Source organism: Anser anser (assembly GCF_964211835.1).
Source record: "Anser anser genome assembly, chromosome: 3".
In the NCBI taxonomy this organism is placed as follows: Eukaryota; Metazoa; Chordata; class Aves; order Anseriformes; family Anatidae; genus Anser; species Anser anser.
This window is the reverse complement of record NC_139722.1, coordinates 2907194-2928745: the sequence shown is the minus strand read 5'-3', so window position 1 is coordinate 2928745 and position 21552 is coordinate 2907194. Positions and strand designations below refer to the sequence as shown.

At 44.8% G+C, this 21552-nt stretch overlaps 1 protein-coding gene across 4 annotated transcripts in view; it reads right to left on the bottom strand.

The window, feature by feature from the left end:
- MSRA (methionine sulfoxide reductase A) overlaps positions 1–21552 on the bottom strand; it is a 275276-nt gene that overhangs the window by 1438 nt on the left and 252286 nt on the right. The gene's annotated exons all lie outside the window — the stretch shown is intronic.

Below are 21552 nucleotides of genomic sequence, written 5' to 3'. Positions count from 1 at the left end.
TGGCCAGAAGGTACTTTTAAGGCAAATTATGGCTCATCTCTGAAAGAAGATTTGCCAACGCGTGGACCAGTAGCAGTAATCACTTTGCAGGAGAAGAAGGAATGTGGGTGGGGATTTTAAATTAGACTTTAACTTCTGATATCCCTCAACCGAATTTGAAACTCCTGAAAGGTTTCTGATGGAGGGAACTTCTTTTTTTCACATGAATTGCCATACATTTTACCTACTGATTTTTTCTTTTCTAAGGAAACTGGTGAACACCAACATTTTGGAGCTGGTCCTCATCTCAGTGGGGACATAACTCATGTTCTCTGCAGTCCATGATAATCTAATAAGCACTTTAATTGGTGTCAGACTACAGTGTTTGCTGTTGCAAAGTACACCTCTGAAGCACTGGACGTAGGTAGAGCTGCATTGCTGTCAGCCAGGCTTGACAGCAAGATCAACTTTAAGAACAAAGGGTTAGCATATAAACTGATTACCAGACAAATATGTGTCATCTTATCAAACTGAAAAATAAAGCAAATAAAAGGAAACCATCACACAGCAGCACAAAACCAGACCTGGAAGGACCTGTAGTAAGTCATCTAGTCCAACTTCTTTCATCATGATACAACTCACAATAGCCACCTTACTCCCAGCAGACATTTAGCTGTTCCTCAGAGATCTTCAGATACTCAAAGTCCCTCAAAGAGCCCATTCTAATAGTTACCATCCTTTTAGAAAGGTTAAAGCCTAGCCTGGATTAAGCCCACAATTTTCATTTAAACCCACTCTTTTGGTCATATTCATCATGGATGTGGAAAGGAAATTATTCCCTTCCTCTTTATAATGGTCTTCTACATACTTGATGACTCTTTTTTAGGGGGTGTAGGGACAGGACAAGGGGTGAAGACTTTAAACTCAAAGAGGACAGGTTTAGATTGGACATTAGGGAGAAATTTGGCACAATAAGGGTGGTGAGGCTCTGGTGCAGGCTGCCCCGAGGAGCTGTGGGTGCCCCATCCCTGGCAGTGCCCAAGGCCAGGCTGGATGGGGTTGGGGGCAGCCTGGGCTGGGGGCAGGGGTCGTGCCCATGGCAGGGGGGTTCAAACTCGATGGTCTTTAAGGTCCATGCCAGCCCAAACCATTTCATGATTCTATGGTTAGGAAGCTGTGGACTAGCTCATTCATGGTATGATCCTGTATTTGAACACAGAGGGATAACAAGTCCAATTTCACAGAATCTGGCCATATTTTCCCACATAACATCCCTGAACCATGTTTTTCATCTTTGGGACAGGTTTTGTCCCAGGGGAAGCAGATTACTTACCTGTCAGATGTATTAGCAAAGAAGATAAAAAATATGAAGGTATGTATCACAACAGGTTGGCAACCACTAACAATGAGGTGTCAACACAGCTGCTTTTAGAAGCAGTATTTCACTTACTTTCTAACATTTCTAGCAAAGAAAAGCACTTTTAACATTATCTTCACTGCAGAAAGATGGCACAAACTCTGTCATCATGGGCATTAGTCATTTACTTGCTGCTGTAAATGCATGCAAAATTGGCTTCCCCCCTTGTCTGAGTCATGAGGATGCTGCTGGAGGGATGGATATTTTTCTACTGTGCAAAACAGTATTTGTTACAGATTTTTACCTGGGACTTTTCCATCATTGGCCTAATTTTGTCAGCTAGAAAAATCCATTCTGTTCAATAACATACCACAAGAGGGCATAAACATCATTTATCCCTTTCAGAATTACTAACATCCTATTAAAACACTGCACGCTAAATAAAGCAGAAGCCCAAGACAACTCATTATATTGCACTTTGGTCATTAGCAAAAGATACCAGCACTCTTTTCAGAGGCAGTGGGAACCCCAGGCTCCAACACTTTGCCAAACACTACCTTGAATGTTTTGATTTTAAATGGGAAAATATTTTCCTCGCACTTACTGTGTCAGTGCAAAGATAAAAACATCACTCGGAAAGATGATGAAGTTCATGATGTGCTGGCTCTGGCAGGTGTAAATCAGCCCACTCTTGATTGATTTCCTGCCACTGAGGCAGACATAATTTGACAACAATCCTGTTCTAGCAGACTTTTTAGTCCTTGCTTTTTAGTCCACACGATTCCTGAGCCATCCAATGTGAGCTCCCACTACGATGCTGCAGCCAAAAGGGCTACTGCAGCATCTGCAGGAAGAAATGGGAAGGACCAAATGAGGGAGAGTGGAATCGACGCTTGGGACCTTTTCCACAGTGCAAAAAAAAATTTAAAATACTGTTGGATCTTTTTTCTACCCAAATATTCCACTGCAGTTCAAACAGAACTAATTCATTAATTCATTCAAGGGACTTCTGTGGCTTTTGTCATGCAAGAGATCATACTGCAAGGTCACAGCCATCCTTTAGCAGACTATAATCCAGCCCCCAAAAACCTGGCAGGCTTCAGCAGACAGAGGCCAAACCAAACCAGAACCCAAGTCCTGCCCAGCCAAGAAAGACAAAGGGGACATGGCCAACTCAGTACATCAGGATAGGTGCTAGAGCATGAACATGTTGGAGCCAGCACTGGGAACCACAGCGCTACCACTTTTTTAAACAACTTGTGCTTCTGGAATGTAAAATATTTTGTTTGATGAGTTTCCCAATTTACTATAACCTGCAAAAGTCTGTTATCCCTGTTGTTTGCTTTGAGCTTGTTGCCTGACCATGTCATTACATCACCTGCTGCAGAAACTAATTCCTTATTCGCTCTGTCCATGGAGATTTTGATTTTACACCTCTGCCTTAATCCTGCTCAGTCATTTCTTCTGCGGGCTTCAGGGTTTGAGGCTGTTTAGACTCCCCACTCATAACTCAGGTCAGCCTTCTTGCCCTTTTCTGCATCCTTTCTGGTTCTATTTTACCGCCTCATTGAGGTGGGGTGACTGGAATTGCACTCTATTCAAGATCACTGCGGATTTACTCAGTGGTGTACTTACATTTTCGCTTTTATTCGCCATCTCTTTCCCAGAAATTCTTTGCATTCCACTTGCCTTTCTGACCTCTGCTGAGCACTGAGCAGACGTTTTCAAAGAACCATCTGCAATGATGCCAGGACCTCTTTTGCGGGCTAATTTAAACCCTATCATTGTGTCTGCACTTGACTTTTATCGACATGGAATTTCAGCAGCTATTTTATTGCCCAGACATTTGATATTGTCAGATTCCTCTGCAACTTTTTGTAGTCATGTCTACTTTTGCTTACATGGAATAACTCTATACCATCAGCAGATTGCAGCACGTCACTGTCGACTGTCTCCCTTTTCCAGCTCTTTTATGAGGATATTGAACTGCACGGGTTCCCAAGACAGATACCTGGTAATCTCCCTTCATTGTGAAAACTGCCCTGTTATTTGTGTCTTTTACTTCCTGTCTATAACCAGTTATTCAGAAGGGAAACTTTCCTCTTAATCCACAGCACCTGGCTGCCTTTAACTCACTGGATCTCTTCAGAAAACTACGTCTGCAAGACAAGAGTTTCCTCTTCTAAAGTCACATCGACTCTTCTCTGAAACACCATATTCTGTGTGTGTCTACCAACTTGTGATACTCAGCCTGCAGTGCAAAATGCCTTTAGTTCTGCTGGATCATCTTGGAGGCGTCTTAAACACAGAAGGAGCCCACCTTCCCTTCCCTCAGCAGCAAGGCCAATTTAGACCGCAGCTTATCCAAGATGCTGGTGTGCAAGCAATTCCCGATTTATGTTCCTTCCCTACCCGTAGACAACTTCCACCTTGGTGACCTGCCCCTGTTCAGTGATTTGCTCTGAACCTCTTGAGACAGCTCCGCCAAGCTGTGACCAGGACTTGGTGCAGGGAAATCCCAAATTCCTCAGTTGTGAACACAGACATGGGCAGTATGAAGCTTCCTGCTATAGTATTGCCTGTGTCAGGTCCTTCATGGATGCTTCAAGCTTTGCAGATGCTTTGCCTTAGAACCAATCCTGAAAATGCTCAGCTTTCATAAGGAAAATACATTAGTGGGTCAGTGAACTGGAGCAGTTATCCTGGATAAAGATATTTGGACTTCTGCAGCACGTACTGGACAAGAAACAGTTTCCCTCCTGGTGGCACCAAGGCTGGAGGTGTGCTCTCAGGCACTGTTTAGAGCGGAGCTGCTGCCGTACAGTGCATGTGCAGGATGACCAAGTGGCACAAACTATCAGTAGACATGACTTTGGACACTCACCACCATGGACTGCAGCAATCAAACCCTACTTTTTTCTTCCATTTGCACTTTGCCAGTTGGTTATCCAACCATCTGCCACCTAAAACAGTACTCCCAGTCCCATCTCAGCCATCATGAGGGGTACCCACAACGTGCAGATGCAGTTAGAAAGATTTTAAGGGACATCCTCGTCTTTTGCAGAGACGGTACCATCTTCCAGATGTTCTCGCTTTGTCACCCAAAGGCCATGCATCGAGTCACTGGGACGCAGCACAGCCTGCATGTCAGTGAAATCAGTTCGTTCCACTGGTTCAGCTCAGTTGTGCTAGGTGATGTGAAATGCTGTCCTCAGAAGGGGAATTTATATGGTAGACTGCCAAGGAATAAACCAAACCGGTGTAACCAGAGGGTTGTCCTTCACTTATTCCCAAGCAACTGTATTTAGCACGCGGTGCTCCTGCGCTTGGATTTGTTGCTGCCCTCTGAACTGACAATAATTGCTGCTTCAGCTTTTTGTAGCCAGATGATTATCTTGAGCCAAAGTCTGTCAAAATATTTAATCATTTGACATTACAGCATGGCAACAACACATTCAAGGTGTTTGGCTCCTTGTTTATATTCAGACGGAAGTAGCTAGTGCTCATAAAGTGCCTTAAGAATTGGGAATGAACTGTGCCAGAAAAGCACAATTCCCTTGTACCTCCAAATACTTGAAGGACTGGACTGGAAGTCATTGGCGTTTTGGTATGTTGTGCTGAAAATGCACAGTTCATGAAGTTTAGAGGAGGGGTTGAACCCACTTATAATTTTGACAGAAAAAGCTTTAGAATTGGTTTTGTTAAATGCAAGCATTTAATTTTCTGAGCAGAGGCATTAGTAAAGCAGTGGAGTATTAATTGGTTTCAAGCATTTTGTGGCTTTTAATAAAAATAGCATCATCCTGCGCTTGATTCAATATGCACTTTAAAAGCAAGCTTACAGCCTGTGCTCAGCCGAAATACCCAGTTTGTCTCGTGTCTCAGCGAGTTCCACCGAGCTACTGCATTTCTAATGCTCCCTGTAAAATCTCTGATGTTGAAAATGCTGCGAGGAACCTTGACACCTGTGACAGCCCGTGCTTCTGGATCATCATCCATCCTTGGTGTCAAACTGTATGCAAAGCAACCTCATGATGCTAAGTGCTCCAGCCTGTGTAAAATGTGTAGGGCTCCCCCATATTGTATCGGTTACCCAAAACCTTCTATCATCAGCAGCAACCCTGAAGCTGGGTTCTTCTGTTTGGAAGCACTAAGGGGTGAAGGAGCTGTGTTATTTCACAAGGCCTGCAGGAATTAGTCGCACGGACCCAGTCCTCTGTAGGACGGCAGCAGGTGTGCCTCCTAGATGCATCACCTCACCGATATATTATTTTAAAGTGTTTCCTTTGTGCTGCCTTCAGTCGGCTGGATCACCACACCGGTAAACACTTGGCTGTTATTCTAGCTAACATTAACAGTTTGCTGTGCTTGGCCCAGTCTTCTCTATGTCACTTACTGATGTTGGTTTTCCCAATCTAATCAATGTCAGTGACCTCAGCAGAGCCCCGCAGTGGGCTGAAATCATGTCTAGCTGGTAAAATCTGCATTCACATCCACAGAGGTGACCTCTTTTTGGAAACCACGTGTTCACCCACAGCGAGCCAGCCGGGCGGCACTGCCAAGGAAGACGTGGGAGCAAAGGAAAACGTGGCTCCGAGCAGGTGTCCACATTCTTCTGCTTCCATTTACCTCTCTGCACAAGGGACTGGAGGATATTGATACACTCGATAGGTGCTGCAAGAATTGATTAGCTAATGTTTTGCACAGGGCTTTGGAGTGCTACACAATTAGCTAATGCTTGCACAGGGTTTTGGAGTGCTGTGTAATTTGTAAGTATTATTAATACCCTCGCAGGGAAGCTGTCGAAACTCAGAACTTTGCAGCTGCAAATTGGGCAAGACTGAAACTGGGAATGATCCAAATGCGCTGGTACAAATTCTGCATGCTCCGTAGTGTGGGCATATGGATCTAAGAGCAGAAACGGTGAAATTTGCTGTCTTCACAACTTGCCTTGGTCTTTTCTGCGATAGAAAACTAGCTGCGGTGTGACTACAGGATAAATCTGGAGACATAATCATCCTACAGGGACCACACATAACCTGGTCAAAGTGGAGAAATGCTGCTACACGAGTCTGTTGGAATTGTTTTTACGAGGGTACTTTTCCAGTGCAGCACAGGGAAAATGCAGATAAGAAAGAAATACAACAGATACTTAAAGGATGATGGTGCAAAGTGCTTAGCTGAAGAACAGATTGATTCTAATCTATAAAACTGCAAAAGTGACTGTGTCGGAGCTTTGAGTCTATTGACAAAAACCACACACACAACAGAGCACATCATCTGAACTGAGTAAACTGAACCGAGCTAGAGACACGGCTTCACGAGCCTTAGGGGAAAGCTGTATGTATATATATAGTCTGCTCTGTTGGTTTGAAGATCTGCTTGCTCTGATAAATACTTAGCTTGAAGGAGGCTGTTTGGTCACTCATTCCTGCCAGAGGGGAGAGAATTGCTGGGCTCAGATATAAATCAGACCTGCCAAGGTAAATCACTGTTGGCCGATAGCCTGGGTATTAACATAACTGAGGTGCCGAGTGGTTATGCTCTGAGGGACCGGGAAGGATCAGGGGTGCAGTCTGATATTTCCTGCTGTTTTACATCTGAGTGTGCTTTCTCTTTGCCCACAACAAGCAGTTATGCCAGCTGAAATGGCAGATTTATACAGACTTTGCACCTTCTAGCAACGGGAAAAGACGAACATCGAATTTGTCCCTAAATTGTATTAAATGGAACTGACAGTGAAATAAAATTCGTGGTTCTATTTTTTCCTGTTGGATACTGATCCTAGAAACGTGCACGGAAAGGAAGTCGTACCCTCCTCTCCATCACATCAGTCTAATTCTGGATTCAAAGCTTTTGCTCCAGGTACTGGCTGGTATAACAGGATCAACTTGACCCACAGTCTTTACAAGCTTGACCTTCAGAATAGAGCTTCCTGAACACCCGTCCGGCCTTCTCTTGAGGGACAAGAGATGAAAGTGAAGAATGGCACCAGGGGGCATTTAGGAGGTATAGGAAGATAACATTAGCAAAGATAAAAGACATCTTGTTCAACTAGCATCTGGGAACTAATTAGGTGTTGAAGGAGCCATTGAGAGAGATGGAAATTCTGTTTGTCTAGCCAATTTTAACGCAGCCAAACAGCCTTTTACTGTACATCCTGCATGGATAATTTATGATGGCTAAGAAAAGACATGCCCTGTTCTGACTTTCAGTGATCTAAAGCTGAAATCTATTCCGCGGTTTGAGACAGCAGACTCTTCTTCACTGAACGCTCATCCATTACTCTTGTGTTCCTAAAGCAAAAATGGGATGGGTCCAAACGGAGATGGGGCCACTGATAACAGCCCACATGTCAGCAGTGAAGCTTAGTGCAGAATCTACCAGGCCAGTGCAAACCAGAGCTGGTATCTCCATGCCGTGCAGACCTGAACGATGCTGAGAAGCTAACTCAGGTCCAGAAGACATGTAATGCTAAGATGAGGCAAGTCCGTGCTGTCTGTGAGCAGAGGAAAACACTCCACATTTAAACGCTGTGTTGACTTTACCACTTCCATTAGCTCTGTTATCTCCAAGCCATGCTTCGCTGCAAAGTGCAGACCAGCCTGCATGATGCAAGGTACTCTCTTGTGTACATATCCCTTGCAATAAATGGAAGGTACTCCAATTATTTTTCATTTAAGGGGAGTCGCAATGTAGAAGTAAAAATGCCCATTTCACATGTTTAAGGTAGCTCGGTTCAGCTCTGCTCTTACATTGCTATCATTTTATTGCTCTCACTGGAATCAACACTGGATTTATATCAAGTATTTCTTCCACAATATATAGGCATGACGGCTTCTCAGGAAAGATGAATTTTTAAGATGTATAAACAATCTATGTCTTCCTAAACTTATCCTGAAAAATACAGAAGAGACTTCAGCTGTAATTGGGAGAAAAACTTTCAGACACCAAGCACAAAAATTTACTTTTGAAATCCGAAAAATTGGTATATCGGAATGCCTGAAAAAAGATACTTATAATAGAAATCGTTGAGCAACCTGTCATCTCTGCCACTTACTGTGCCTCTAATAACAAGCTCTGTTTTTCTATTCAGCCTCTCAAGACCATGTAACGCTAAACCATCCCTTCCTCAGAAAGCTGGGAGATGATTTGGATAGTGTTGTCCACCCTCTTTAGAGTTGTTCATGGTGAAAGCCCAGAGGCTACTTCCTCGAGCAGCAGAGCTATCACCCGGCTCTCCTCTGAAAGCCCTGGTGACTTTCAGCAAAACAAGCTCTCCCAGTCTCTCTCTTTCTGCTTCTGTTTCTCATTTATCAAAGTGGCACTAATGCTACTCATCTTTTTTAATTCCCACTCTGTGGGGCACACGCTGTTTCTCACTATGAGCATATGCTTGGCATGATGAGGATCCCGATACTACTGCTTGGCATGATGAGGATCCTGACCAAAGCTACCGCAGTCACCACAGATATGAAGAAAGTTATGATACAACATGCCCCACAGCTCCTAAGTCAGCTGAGACTGCAAGGGAAGCTCTGGCCATGCTGAGGTCGAGGGGATCTGGGTGATACTGTTCGTTCAGCCAAGCTTTCTCTCAGCCACAGGAGGATATCGTAGAGTGAACAACAATTCTCTTAAAACACCTACCACTAGTTTCCCCCTTTAAACTATGTGCTGTCACCATTAAAGTCTTTTTCAGTCTCAATTGCTGGTTTCTTACATAAGGAAAGGCTGTTCTCAAAGGGATCTAACTTGGAACAAAAACTCCTAGCAACTTACAGCAAAACAATTTGTCTTGGCCAGAGGTTTCAACCAATGTCACCTTCTGTCCCAAACAAATATAGTTAGATTGAGTTTCTGATTAAACCTGCTTAAACACTCCTGTGCTATATGTTAAATCTTCTACCTAAATGGATGGACTCATCAGATCTCAGTTCTGTGCTTAAATTCATCTTAGGGGGATGGCATGACAAAAAGAAGATATTGATCCCTGGGAAAAGAAAAGTTGACCACCATGCTACGCTGGTTGTCTTCAAAAGGTTCCATCTAGATTATATGTATAGATCAGTGTTGTGGTTTAACCCGGCTGGCAGCTAAACACCACACAGCCGTTCGCTCACCCTCCCCCCTCCCTCTCTGGGATGGGGGGAGAGAAACGGGAAAGTGAAGCCTGTGAGTTGAGATAAAGACGGTTTATTAAGACAGGAAAATAATAATAACAATAATAATAATAATAGTGATAATGGTAATAGTATTAACAATAATAATGTGTAAGAAAACAAGTGATGCACAATGCAATTGCTCACCACCCGCTGACCGATGCCCAGCCTATTCCCGAGCAGCCGGCCCCCCCACCCCGGCCAGCCACCCCTATATATTGTTTAGCATGACGTCAGATGGTATGGAATACCCCTTTGGCCAGTTTGGGTCAGCTGTCCTGGGTCTGTCCCCTCCCAGCTCCTGCTGCACCCCCAGCCTGCTCGCTGGCAGGACAGAGCAAGAAGCCGAAAAGTCCTTGGCCTGGTGTAAACACTGCTCTGCAACAATTAAAACATCAGCATGTTATCAGCGCTCTTCTCATCCTAATCCAAAACATAGCACCCTACCAGCTACTATGAGCTACTTAACTCTGTCCTAACTGGAACCAGGACAATCAGGACTGTATGCAACACAGCAAAGTGTCTAAAAGTGCCTGAATAACCTGTCCTTGCCTTTCCGATGGAGATAAGCACAGAACGGGAGGAGAAGAGAAAGAGAAAGAGAAAGAGAAAGAGAAAGAGAAAGAGAAAGAGAAAGAGAAAGAGAAAGAGAAAGAGAAAGAGAAAGAGAAAGAGAAAGAGAAAGAGAAAGAGAAAGAGAAAGAGAAAGAGAAAGAGAAAGAGAAAGAGAAAGAGAAAGAAGAGAAGAGAAGAGAGAAGAGAAGAGAAGAGAAGAGAAGAGAAGAGAAGAGAAGAGAAGAGAAGAGAAGAGAAGAGAAGAGAAGAGAAGAGAAGAGAAGAGAAGAGAAGAGAAGAGAAGAGAAGAGAAGAGAAGAGAAGAGAAGAGAAGAGAGAAGACAAGAGAAGAGAAGAGGGGTCCATACCCCCAGGCATCTGCAAGCAGAGAAGAACTGGATCCAGCACAAGATTCATGCAGACACAACTCATAGCCTGGCCACTGGATGTCAAATGAAACGTAAAATTGAGGCCCTTCCCCATGGTGAAAAAGGCAGAGGGGACTTCTCAGCAGCAGAAGCGCGATGTTCTCAAGAGTCAGTGCTGCTCCAGTTTTGTGAAATTTCCAAATGAACTTCCCACTCTGGTTCGAAATGGAAACTGTACTCTCTTGTGTGCTGCCAGACATCTGCTGCCTCTCCAGCTTGGGTCAACTGACCTCTCTGTCTGACCAACTGAGTTCGGCGAATTTTTTTCTGGATTTTCATCTGTGTAGCAGATCACAGACAGGTCGACCACTTTAAAGCAATCTGGATCCTTCAGAATGACAAATTGTTTCTGTTATTGAATATATGCATAATTACTACTAAAATTATATTTGAAATGGTTACCAGGGAATACAATTTTAATCCCATACCAAGGACTGAAAAGTCAAGAGAAAATGAACAGAGCACATTTTAATTGGATAAGTAGTTTTGCAGCTACTATAAATAGGAAAGGATGGAAGAACGCATCCAACAAGCAGAAGAAAGTGTGAGGAGGGTAAAATTCCACAGTGTTTTGGCTTTGGACTTCATAAGGTAGTGAGTATGAGATAGTGTGAAATACAAAGAAGCCTTTGTTGTTTACATCTGAAGTTTAAAAGTGGCACAGTGTGAATAAACAAAGGATGTTCCATGAAACACTGCAGCAGTGATGTACTCACTCCGTCTGAGTTCCAGAAACAGCATGTAAATAGAGGCATCGCCTTCTTGTTTAAGAAAAGAAGGAGGTAAACTTTAAAGCTTGCCTTCCAGAAAATCTCATTTTCCCAGATCTTTAGGTTTTTGATAGACTTTTAAGTGGTAGGAAACACACAAGCTTAATAAGACTAAGATCTGGAACGTTTAGCGTTTGCTTTCAGGTTGGTTAAGCTGCTTACTAACAATAATTGTGCACATGCTTTTGGAAACCTGGATTAGCTTTTTGTTATCTTCTCCAGAAAAAGTTTTGCTCTCAAGTACTTGAATAAAATCAAGAAAATTACTTTTTGTGGGGACATGAATATACCATATAGCCATGATAGTTCCAGAAGTTAACTGATTGCTTTACGAGAAGAATCACAGAATCAGAGAATCATTAGGGTTGGAAAAGCCCTCCAAGATCACCTGGTCCAACCATCCCCTACCACCAATGTCACCACTAAACCATGTCCCCAAGCACCACGTCCAACCTCTCCTTGAACACCCCCAGGGACGGTGACTCCACCATCTCCCTGGGCAACCCGTCCCAATGCCTGACTGCTCTTTCTGAGAAGAAATGTCTCCTCATTTCCAACCTGAAAAGTGTTATGAGGGCATGATATTTTATAAGGACATGTTATAAGGACTTCTCCTAAAGATATATAAAGCATAGATTCAGCTAGATATTCAGAATGACATTTCACTTTGAGCAGTTACATAGCATCAAATCTGATTCAAGCTAAGTACCAGCATCCACACATACCTTTCAATGCAAAGACACACCCCCATATTTGACAAATCATCGATCAAATTTGATTTTAATTTAAAATATCCCAATCTATTACTCTAGCACAGACAGACAGTATTTTTGATGACTGGAAAAAAATTGTTATGGCTTGAATTTACTCTTTATGAGATCTACACTGGAGCCAGCAGATGAAATCACCATTGAATAAGCTTGTACCATCCTGAATTTCCATACAGATCAGTTTGGTTTTGCTTTTTTGATGCTGAAATCAACTGATCTCAGAGCAGAAGGGAGAGTAACGCTGCTAGCTCGACACTTTATTTTTCCCTCAGTGAGCCCGGTGTACCTGAGACGTGCTCAGGAGGTTGGCAGATCCGACAAAAGACTAACAGGGGCCCCCATCCCACTGGAGCAGCACCTAGAAGCTAGAAGATGCCTCTCCAGGACACCCCAAATGTCCCTGGGACACTTGCCTGTCAGACAACAGAATTAAACCCCAGGAGCCAGCCCATGTCTCAAAACGGACAAAACTTGTAAAGTGCTAAGGGGAAATGGACACAGCTGGGGTCAAGGAGATCTACTAAATCCAGTGTCACTCACTGCATCACCTCACTAGGGCCATATCTCAAGGAACACCGCTCTGAAATCAGCTCCATACAAGCTATCTAGGAAGATTAAACTTCTGTTAAGTTACCAGTATGGCTGCAGTTGCCAAAACAAGCCACAATTAATCCAATTTCTCTAATCCCTACCCATCCGTGGACTCCTCACTGAAGATTTTGGTATGGACCATGGAAATTAGACTTAGTTTCCATAGCAAACTGGTTCACCAAAGGCAACCTGAAAGATTTGAGTTATTTTTCGAGCATTAATACCCACTTCTTGTGTGAGGGCCCTCAAAAGCAGATGGCTTCTGCTTCCAAGCCCACAGACTGAAAGCACAATGCTCCTGAAGCCTGCATGTACGCGGCAAAGAAGTTGAACTTTGGCTGCTGACTAGAAAAGCATAAATATGACTTGCACGCTTTGCAAAGCAAGTTAATTTCAACAGCCTCAGCTTTGTCTCTGCATATTTATTTAATACAATTACTTTCCTTCTACAGTTCTGCAAACTGGCTACTTCTGCCTGCAGCAAAAGTATTTTACCAGAAGAGGGGGGAAAACACACTCGGCCACAATATCAGCTGCAAAAACTGGTGTAGTTATTTCTTTCATGCCCTCTGGCAGCTGCCAAAAATGCTGAGAGTACAGCAGCGTGGAGGGATGGGTGAAAACAAAACCCTTCATAAGGGAACAGGTCACATCACGCAGCTCCAGCTCCTTCACACACCAGCCCAGAATGAGCTTCCCCTGCGTCGCTGTGACCAAATTGCTCCCGAGCATGATAAAAAGCAATGTAGGACATGGAGCCTTGTGAGCTATCTTCTAACTCTGTGCACCTGTGATTAGTGATTGATTCCTCTCACATGCTGCAGTATGTTTTTTTACAAGCTATTGCGATTTCTTGCGAATGGGGTGCAACTTCTTAGAGAAATATGGTAATGGAAGAGCCCTCCAGAGCCTCTCTAGCTTGTCCACCTGCCCCAAGCTCTACCTACTCCTTCCTGCAAGAGGTTAGACACAAACTGCTCACATATAAGCAATTAACAACCCTCCCCACAAACACACCCCACAATAGGAGCTTGGATGTTTGAATGAGGGCAACACAGTCAACAAGTTAATGTCAGCAAGCTTTGAAAATACGAGACCATCTTGGACTTTGGGGTCAAATTCCACTTGTTGGATAAGCCCTCTGGCATCAATGAAGTGGATTTTATGCCCCTGGAAGGGAGATTTGCATTTGGCCATTAGTAAAACAAAACACCAAACTGATCGTGGCTGGAGAGGAAGCAAAGAAAATGCAGAGAATGCACTTCGTGTTTCAGTGAGAACCTGGCATTTGCAGCACATCATCTCCCTGCCAGCTACTGAACAGCAGTGACTTGGCAGAGGTTTGATAGCCAGATGTCATCCTCATCTGGTTGTCTTGGCTCAGGCTGTTTGTTTGAAATGAACAGCAAAACAGAGCGAGTATGGGGTCTTCCTGGTGCTACTCCCACGGCAAGCAGTAGCGCTAGGGAAGGGCTTTGGGGCGATGCTGTAGCCCCCCGAATCTGGCACCGCTTTGCGCCGTTTTGTCGAGCTTACAGCCCTTACCAGGCAAAATCTGGGAGGTGGGATCCGAGCTAACAAGCGGGATGTAAGGATTTGTTTGACAGCTGTCTCTCTTCGGGTGAGGAACGCGGAACAAATGCTCTCCCCGTGCACTTCCCCAAGGCAGCTTTGAACACATTTAGCACTCCGAGCCCCGGGTGCGTTTCCTGGCGATAAGATGCTGCAGTTATATTTCTTTGTTCAACCGTTTTGCTCCGTCTCTCTTCCACTGTTAGTTTTCAGTTGCTTGTTTTATTTAAGGAGAGAGATAATTTGCTTTCTGTGTTTCTATTATATTACGCTAAACAATGGCAAAGAGAAAAACATCAGGGCAGTCCCTGCCTCAAACCTGCTGCCTTTCTAGTTCGTCATTATTTAAGCCAGTGTGAGTTATTAAAGATGCGCTGATAAATATGGAGGAATGCAGTTAAACCTAACATATTCCTCCTCCCACAAGGTCCTCCGGATAGAGCAGAGGAGGCAAACTAATGGGCAAATGTTTGCCAGGTTTCGATGTGGCAGCTAAGCCACGAATGCCTTTAGACCCAGGCAACAAAGGAGGAAAGTAGGCGCCGTTCTCGCTAGGACCCCACGTGGCTGACCTTAAATCAGAAGGAGAATTACTTTTTAACTGAAAGCCTGATAGCGTGCGTGTATGTTTGTATACACATCAATATGTGTGATAAGAAGGCTGCTTTGTGGCAAAACCTGCCAACAAACCCATTTTTTGTTGCCATCTGCTAGGAAGAGAGCAAGCACCTGTTAGGAGCAGCTGCTTGAATGCAGAATGTAGGTAAGAGAAAAAATCAGTTTCATTTTGGAGTTGGCCTGCTGCAGGTAGCACATGGCTCGCGGCGACAAGGATGCCAAGTGGCCCTTTTTAAGCTCGTCCTAATTAGGAAGCGGCTCGCGGTATAAAATCTCAGAACTGTTCATTTAGGTTATTGCAGCGAGCAGAGGGAAGCGATGGGGCTCTCCTGCCGTACCCCGATCCCCCTCCTCGGTGTCCGTCGGGGTTTCTGCCCTCTCCCCTTTCCTGGAGCGATGCTCCCAACACCACGGGTCAGCGGGGCCTCTCCCACCAGGCCTGACACCACAGATGGTCTCAAAGCTGCTGCCCTGAGCCCCTGCTTGCAATATCCCTGTTGCCATTGAAGGAATAAGCTCTTCAGAGAGCTCTCTCCCAATCCTCCAAGCACAGACCGTTTCTGATGAATTTTCTTCAGCCGGTGCATGCAGCGTTTGTGCCCCACGGCCGAGCTCGTCCTGCGCAGCCCACGTGGGGCCGCAGCTCACCTCGCCCCGAGTAGCTGGCACCCACCCACCCCAGCACACAAAAGATTTGTTCTCAAAGCCCAGCAAGCTTCCTGGGGGTTTTTATGATCCCTTTCACCACACAGTAATCATCAGGGGAGGTACGATGGCCCTACAGGAGCTCCTATCTACGTCTAGGTGACAGCAACACGAGGTCGGCGGATGGGTTTCCAATGCACAGGGAAAATTTGTAATAGGTGCTGATATTTAGGGTCTCCTTCAGGCCTGAACGTCTCCCTTGTTTCCCTTTTCCTCTTTTCTCTGCCTCTTCGTGTTCTCCTCCAGCCTCCATTTCGTCCCTTCCCAGCCCCTTCGTCCTCCCTGCCTATCTTCTGACTTGCCCCGTGTCACACCCCTGCGCTGTGGGAACGATAAATATTTGGCTCACAAAACCCTTTTATAAATAGCACGTCCGACTCGCTCGATCTCAGGGACTGATGTTCTCTTAAATGGCAGCAAAGAACTGATCTGAGCATCACAGCGTGCTCAGAGGTGAAAATAAGGAAGCTAATGCACATCCACAGACACCGTGCTGGAAACAAGGGATATTCCCAAAGCGTTTTTGAGGCTCCAGCCTCAATTGCCCATTACCTCTGCAGTCCGCATTACAGTTCAGCCGGATCAAACGCTGATCAGAAACCCCGATTCCTGGATGGGAAAAGACCCATCCAGCCTGGCTCACGGAAAGCAGAGCAAGCGCGTGAGGCTGACAGACAAATAACATTTCTTCTGCTTGTAAAGGAGCAAATTTGATCTTGATGCCGTGAAACAAACATAAAATCACACGCAGCCATCCCACAGAGTCACTTCTTCGTACAAAGCTGCACTTTAAATCGTGTTTTACAACAAATATCTTCGGTCAAGCGGGTTTTGTTCTTTTCTTAATGCAGAGTTATATCTGTAAGCACATCTGTAAGCATATAGATTCGTGCCCCCTGGGACATGCCTAATGGGCTCGGAATTCACTCTGGCTCATTTCTTTGTGAAGCATTGGCTATACAGTGGGAAAATTGAATAGGGTCTTTCTCTGATGGATGTTTTTTCATTTTGAATTTAAATGCACAAACTGAGATCGCGGGTTATTATTGCCACGAGAAACAACAACAGAAAAGGCAAGAGCCATAGATTAGGGAGTCAGTGACACAGAAACAGTCAAGGACAGGATGAGCTAATTAATGTTACCCTCTGCCCTCTAAATTAGCCATATATTTACTTAAGTGCTTCTGCTCAGCATCAGCTGAAGGGCGCTGCTGCGGGAGCACGCAGGGCGGCACCGCGAGCTGCTTGGAGCCAGCAAAGCCCGTTTGCTAGCTAGGTGCACCTCCTTCTGCTTTCTGCGCCGTGCTCCGACGCTGGATTTGGGCTGCCAGAGAGGTCGAACAGCTCGGCAGCGGCTTTGCTATACCACCTAGAATATAACAGGAAGAAGCCATCAGAAAGAGGGGAGCTGAGCCCTCCGTTAGGGCTCAGGGGAGCAGAAATCAGAGGTGCCAATGCCCAGGTCTGAGTGTACCCCGAAAGCTTCCCCTATGTACAGGTACAGAAACACGAGCTAAATCCACCCTTGAGAGCAGCCCAGAAGTCAGTGGGGTTCCACCACACAGCAAACCCCCTTGGGGCACCCCAAAATATTTAAGCATTAATATTCTCCATGCTTCCGCCGCTGATATGGCCTCAGATGAAGAGCTGGCAAGAGGGGGAACGGCTCAGTCTTTGAAACAATATGGTGAAAAGTCCTAACTCTCCTGCCTTTGGACAAAAATTCCAGCGATTGGAAAAAAAAAAAAAAGGGGGGGGGGTGGAAATAATAATAAAAAAAGCTTTGTTCATGCTGTTACAGTTTAGGAACTGCTGGCATCCCTGTCTCCAAAAGGAAGGGGAGCAGAGAGCTGACTGCTCAGCAGCTGAGGACGTGTGTTCTGGAAGCAGCACGCCTGAGCAGATGGTGAAATGATTACTGCCAGTAAATGTTAGAGTCCTCTTCTTTTTTTTTTTTTTCCCCTTCTTTTTTTTATTTTTTTTAACTTGAATTCTGAACAACAGGAGAAAAATAATTACAAAGACTACATGAAAGCAGCTTGATTTCCTTTCTTTCTCCTCTCTGGAAGCGTGTGTATCTCGTTCCTTTCCAATACCTAGCACAGAAAAAGTGAATTTTCACTGGGCTGGCTGGGTTAAAGTCTAGCAAGAAGTGCTTTGCTGTGGCGAGTTTAACACGTTTGTTGCTTTTAAAGCTGTGTGTTCATTGGGAAATAAAAAGGTGTGGGATCATGTGCTGGATCTATAGGACCTTAAAATGAGGTACAGGGAAAAAGAGAAGGGCTGCAGCTGTGCATATTGCAGCCTGGGGGTCAGCATTTAGGCTCTGTGCAGGCTTGTGGTGCTATGAGGGGGGTTTCACCCAGGACTGAGATAAACACTGGGAATTATGCTTAGACTATGCCTCTCCCTCGCATCCTCAGGTGGTTTTGATCTCCCTCTGGACCCTTCCTCATGCCTGTCTCCTTGCCTACCCATTGCCAGCCCCTCTCCAAGCCTGCAGACTCCCAGACCAGGTAACAGGGGCGTCCTCCCATCAGGTCCCTGCTCCCAGCTCCCTCCCTGATGTGTCCAAGCTGCCCATAGCAATGCCAATCCCATTAGCTCTCTCATCCCCTTCTCCTCATCCCCCCTCTGCTCCCTTCTCCCTGTACCAAATTTGCTTTCTTTCCTTTTTGTGCTCTAGCCGGGCATCTTGCCCCTCCTCATCGCATTGGGTACCGCTGCTTTAAAGCCCCAGGAGAACCCAGCTCCCAAATTTGCAAAGAGCAAACAGCAGCTGCAAAGGGAAGGAGCATCCCTGCTGATGGGGAGATGTGGAAAGCAAGCTGCGGCAACGCAGCTGGAGCAGCACGATGCTGAAGGCTTCGGCTGTTAAATGCTGAGACATCTCTGCAAATGTGTGGGATTTTTTTTTTAAATGCTTGTAGATTAGGAAAGGTAAGGGAAATTTCCACAGGGAGGTCAGAAAAGCAGAACGTGCGCAGAAGACGCCTCGTTACCGAATTTCAGGTCCCCGCTCTGCAGCAGGGAGGTACCGGAGCTGCTCGTAGACAGGCTGGGAGAAATGTTTTAGTTTTGAAAACAACATGTTTTTCTCCAGCTTCCTCCTCTGAACAATTTTGGCTGGATCTTTACAAATATCAGTCTGAGGAGGCAGAAAACTGGCATGGAAGATTTCACCCCCCAAATTAATGCTTGCTGAAGCATCAGTCAGTTGAGGGAAAGGCTTCTGAGAGGGACTGACAGACATCCCTGAAACGTGGAGCATCCAGCTCCACCTGCAAGGCTGAGGTTGGAAGGAATTTCTCCTCTTTCACCCATTCACTAATTCAGCAGTCAACTTCTGTGAATGCAGAATATTTTTGTAATGTCGCTCCGAGTCAAGGGTGGCTGCTGGGAGGACGGCTCCATCTAAGACCTCTACAAGAGCTGTAGGAACAGCTGCACGCTAACCTCCCAGATAACCTGACCTTAGGAGCATGATCCCTTCCAGAGTTGATGTCAAGAGAAATTCACCCCAGAGAGGAATTCAGTCCTCCTAAAATTTGCCTTGCCATCCAGAGGTGCCCGTACTGCTTCAATGACTGCAGAAGAACCCATCATCTATATTCCCGTGTTAGGTGCCTCAGTTGGGTGCCAAAATTTGTGGAGGTGATTCCGGGTCAAAGCCAATCAAGTTTGCAATTAATACACTTTTTGTGGACATGTAGGAAAATGAGTGGTGTAAATCTGACAAGTTCTCAAAGATTATTAGTAGCCATGATGCTCCCTTCTTTGAAACTCAGGCATGATTTTTCAAGGTGAAGCCTAATAGTAGTAAAAGAATAAGATTTTAATTTCAGTGGTAATAATTTTGAGGCTTTGCAGTGATATTTTCAATTACAGTCACAGCTCTTATCCCTTGACAGTTTCCAGGAAAGAAAAGAGGAGTAATTGAAATGTTGCATCTTCATTCAAAGACTCCACCACTTACCAAACAAAACTGAAATGAAGGGTGCCAAGGAAGTCAGCAGCGGACGACTGCGTGAATACTCCTCTCCCCGAGATACAGCACTTGTATCAAGGACAAATACCATCAATAATGACAAGAGCAGCATTTGTCTTTGCAGTTTAACTGCATTCAGAGCCTGCTACTTAAATGGTTACTTAAATAGTAATAACATAAATGGAGTCACACAGATACTGGTCCTTGTAGTTAGGCGATACTAGCTTCGGAGTTCAAAGGCTGAACATTTTAGCTGTATGATAATGGATAGCATTACAAAGTGTTGTGCTGACAAGCAAATACACCTGTACGTGAAAATACCTTGTTCCCATAGAGCGTGAACCTGCCTTTCTCCTTCCTACGTACTATGTCACTGCGATTTGAAGAAAAACACTTATTGGATAACACTTCATGCTAAGTTACCAGGGAACAGGACAAGTTTGGGTTGGTTTGATATGTATTTGTTATCTCGGGTAACTGAGGACATTTAGATTTAAGACTGACAGCACAAAACCAGATGACACAGGAATACTTGAAGTGTATATCTGAGGTACCCAAGCATTTCTTGGCTGGTCAATAAAATTAAAATCAATAGCAACTCAGGAAGCGTGCAGTGGATTTCATCCCGTTTGAGCATTACGCACTTTGAAGGTGATTTCCACATTCACCGGGAATGGCAAAGAACTTGACAGGCCCAGAAGTAGCTCTTCGTGTTGTTAGTTCATCTTAAAGCACATTTGCTGAAACCCCCTTCTGCCTGCCCACTGGAAGTGTTTGCCTTCAGCTACCAAAGTTTTCTTACTATCTTTTCTAAGCCTTACTAGGTGAAAAGCAAACAACCCGCAGTTCTCTCTTTTTAGGGTTTATATGGCAATATCGTGTTCATCAAGAACAAGCCAAACTTGTGCAAGATCTCTGTACAACCACGGTGCCTCAGCATCGCCTGACCTGGTGAGGAGACTCAGGAGATGGAAACCAAGACGACCACCCACCTTTTGGCTTGAAAAAGTGGTGTTTCTCATGGCAACCTTCCCTTCCCTCCAGTTAGGATGCATCCCGTCCCTCACCTTGACAGAACACCCAGAACAGATGGCACTAAGGAGGTATTTTAACGTTCAGCAGAGTTTTGCTCCTCACCTTTATCTAGTTAGTACTTCTGTGGTGCTTTGAGAATCTGGGACAAAAAATACAACATGAAGCTTAGCCTAATTCCACACTGGCCTATTGTATCTGGCCTCTTAACGAGCGTAATTGATAGAATTCCACTAACATAAATGCATTCCAACCATCCCTGCCCCCCAAAAAGGAATCAATTGAGGGAAAATGGTCCATGACAGGAAAGAAAGAGAGATCGATTAAATATTTAAAGTGTTACTGTAAATGAACAAGACGCACAAGCCAGGTCAGTAATGAGCTTCCCTCTAAGCCACTGGGAACTTACATTAATGCTGCACTTGACTCCTTCAGGTCTCTCCCAAGTGCCAGCAAAACTCTCACAAGTTGCCAAGCAGACACATCGTGTAAAGTGGTGTGTTTGCCTGCGTGCACGCGTGTGTGCACACGAGATGGAGAGAAAGAGATTTAACTGCCTCTGTATTTCCAGTGCAGTAAAACAGGAAAAGACAAGAACCCAAAAAAAAGTTTCTCTTGGATCTTGGACAGACTTCTAGCAACAAGACCATCAGGTTCCTGTAAAAGATTCCAATTCTGGTAAAGAAATTTCACAAAGCACGGAATAAATGGCTCATGTAGGCTTTGCCTCCTTAACATTTGGAACGAAGAAATGTTGGAATTAACATTCATTTCATCTTATTTTTCTGAAGAAATTCCTTATATTACATGTATAAACTGTGTTCTGCACTCGGTATAGCCCAGCTGCAGAGGAAGTCACAGCAAATACGAAACGCCCTGCCATATTACAGGTGACTAACACAATTGCCATGGCTACTGTGACATTTAAGTTCAATTCACGCTACCGAACGAGGAGTTGAGTCCCTGAATATTCAGCATAAATAAGCAGACATAACGCTTACATCTGACAGACTGCCACAATACAT